This window comes from Cebus imitator, unplaced genomic scaffold (assembly GCF_001604975.1).
Source record: "Cebus imitator isolate Cc_AM_T3 unplaced genomic scaffold, Cebus_imitator-1.0 Scaffold45, whole genome shotgun sequence".
Taxonomy (NCBI): Eukaryota; Metazoa; Chordata; class Mammalia; order Primates; family Cebidae; genus Cebus; species Cebus imitator.
Window position 1 is genome coordinate 9,228,865 of NW_016107360.1, and position 3,116 is coordinate 9,231,980.

The following is a 3,116-nucleotide window of genomic DNA, read 5'->3' on the forward strand; positions in this document are numbered from 1 at the left end:
AGGTCAGGAGTTCAAGACCAGCCTGGCTAACATGATGAAATCCCATCTCTACTAAAAACACAAAAATTAGCTGGGCACAGTGGCAGGCGCTTATAATCCCAGCTACTCAGGAGGCTGAGGCAGGTGATTTGCCTGAAATTGGGAGGCGGAGGTTGCAGTGAGCTGAGATCATGCCACTACACTCCAGCCTTGGTGACAGAGTACAACTCCGTCTTGGGGAAAAAAAAAGAGAGATGATAAGACAGATCTATCCTGCTAAGATGCACTCCTTTATCCTGATTAAGAGCCATGATTTCACAGGACATTAGTTGCAATCTGGTCATAAAAGTCAACACATACAGACCTGTCCCTGATCCTCAACAGAAAACTCCCATGCACCAGGCTCTTGCCAAACTTTGCAACTTTGAACTATGCACTGTCCAGACTTTATCATTCGGTGGATCACACTCCTGAGTGCATAATGAAACTATGTGAGAAACTTTAAAAAATGCTGATCAACAGGCCTATCCTAGGTCTATTACGCTGAAATCTCTGGTGGGGCCCGGCTTTGGTATTCCTAAACCTCCACAGGGTTTTCTGGTATAGGACCAGGGTTGATAAGGTGATCCGGGACTGTGAGCCACCGTTAAATGATCCAAAAAGATAAAACAACGTATACACCTAGCTCAAGCCATGTCATCTGATGGCCGAGTTGATGGAACTATCCTATTCTGATCTCTAAGAACTGCTTTCCTTGCATTGTCTTCTAGGAGTATGGGGGTGGCCTACAATGAGATAATCACAGTCAGTAAATAGCCAACCCATTGTACGATATTGGGAAATTTTGTAGAGTAGTACATGACTAAAAACTGTGTACCCAAACTACCCAGGTTCACAGCCAGCCTTACTAAGTTGCTTTAGTAAGCTTTTAGTTTCTCTAGATCTCAATTTTTCATTTCCAAAATGGGAATAATTAAAGGATCTCCCTGAAAGGGGTTGTCAAGTGATTAGATGAGCTAATCCATATAAGGCCATTTAGCAGAAGGCAATCACACTCCTAGGAGTTAGGCAGTGTAGGATACTGGTCACTATCCTGTACAACATCACAATGGGTACTGTACTCTTTTAATGAGAAAAGCACAAAGGATATATAAAAATATCCATATTATTATCATCCAATATTAATAGGTTTCCACACATTTTTCTGGGGCTTTTTAAACGTTGCATAATAAATGGCATCACACCATACATTTCTTTCTGCAGCTGGCTTATTTTCACTGAAAATTATTACACATACAAAAATACACATTTTGTTCCACTCCTGCAACATGACTATGCCTTACTGTACTTATTCATTCAGATGTTTCTGATTCTTTGCTATTAAATATGGTGATGCAATGAACAACCTTGTATCTGCTTCTTGTGAGGCTGTGATGGTAATTTTCTAAAATAAGTGAAACTGCTGCATCTTAAGGTAGGGCTAGTTTTTGTTTTACTATTCCAAATTGCTATTCACAATGGCCTCACCAACTTACACTGTACAGAGGCTTCTTTTAGAAGTCTCTTTTATGGTCATTTACAAGAAAAAAGAAAAAATAATAATAAAGAAGCGATTCTTGAATGCCACACCTAAACGACTGGCTTATTCTTAGCTTTTAGAGGCTGAGAACAGAGCTTTTCCCTCTTTGTCTGAGGTACTAGGAAGGACAGGGGGTCAAATTGATGAGTCACCACTGATAACCTTCCATTGCAGAAGATGTGTCTTTCTCCAAGCTTGGCTTCCCTTTATTGTCACTGTGCTCCAATTCTCTCAACTATAGACTAATTCCATGTGCACTGTGTGTATTATTGGAAACCACTTCAAAAACTCCATGGAATAAGACAATGTGTAAATAAATTACTTTTGGGGTGAACTCTCCAAGATGGCCAAATAGACACAACTCCGGCACACAACATCCAGCGAGAGAGATGCAGAAATCCAGAGATCTCCTACCTCCAACCAAGGTACCAGGTGCATTTCAACGGGTCTGGTCCGAAGGTGAGCAAAGCCCACACAGGGCAGACCGAGGCGGGGAAGGGTGCTGCTTCACCCAGAAAGTGCATCTGACCGGCAAGCTGGTGGCTCCCCCTCTGGCACCCCGGTCCAGATACAGGGCTTCCCCCAAAGCCTCAGCAATACACAGAACAGGGGATCTTTGCCAGTCAAGTGCCAGGAATTATAAGCGCGGAGTTGAATAATAATCCAGGACGGTGTCCCGCATTGGCGCACAGACCTAAGCAGACGCATAAGCCCAAAAGGCAGCTGGGAGAGCCTGCCCAGAGAGAGAGGGAGCTGTAAGCGGGGGCAGCTGGGCAGGCCCCTACCCCTTGACCAGAGAGAGAGGAAGCTGAAAGGGGGAGACAGTTGGGTGCAGCTGGGCGGGTCCCTACCCTCTGCCACAAACCCCGGGGGGCTGAAGCTCTGACTCTAGCAGGTTGCGCAGCCAGTGCCACAGCCTGAGCTTAACCCAGTGGAGGAAGGGCACAACCCACCATTACAGTGGTGGGACTGGGTTACATGTTTTAACAAAAAACACAGGAAGCCTCGGTAGCAACGGGACTCCATTCTTGACCACCCAGCGGCACCGCCAGGTCAGCGGAAGAGACATGCCTAAACCCCCAGTGTAAACAAAAAAGACAGAGGAAGCTTCCCTAGTAACCTGGTGGCGTCCCTAGAAACCCAGTAGCGCCTCCACAGGCAGACAAGTGACCTCATCAAGCAGCTCTGACACCACAGCAAGGTAAATCCACAAAGATGGAAAAAATCAGTGCAAAAAGATGAAACCATAAAAGACCAGAACACCTCTTCTCCTTCAAGGGATCACAACTCCTCAACAACACAGGAACACAACATGAACGAGAAGGAGAGTGACAAATTGACAGAAACAGGCTTCAGAAGGTGGATAATAACAAACTTTTCTGAGCTAAAGGCGCACATTCTAACTCAATGCAAAAAAAACAAAAATCTTGAAAAAAGGTTAGACGAAATGCTAACTAGAATAACCAGCTTAGAGAAGAACACAAATGACTTGACAGAGTTGAAAAACACAGCACGAGAACTACGTGAAGCAAACACAAGCTTTAATAGCTGAATCCAT

General features: G+C 44.6%; 1 protein-coding gene across 4 annotated transcripts in view; it reads right to left on the minus strand.

Moving 5' to 3' along the window:
* Positions 1-3,116, minus strand: part of OSBPL3 (oxysterol binding protein like 3) — a 191,208-nt gene that overhangs the window by 105,565 nt on the left and 82,527 nt on the right. The window lies entirely within an intron of this gene.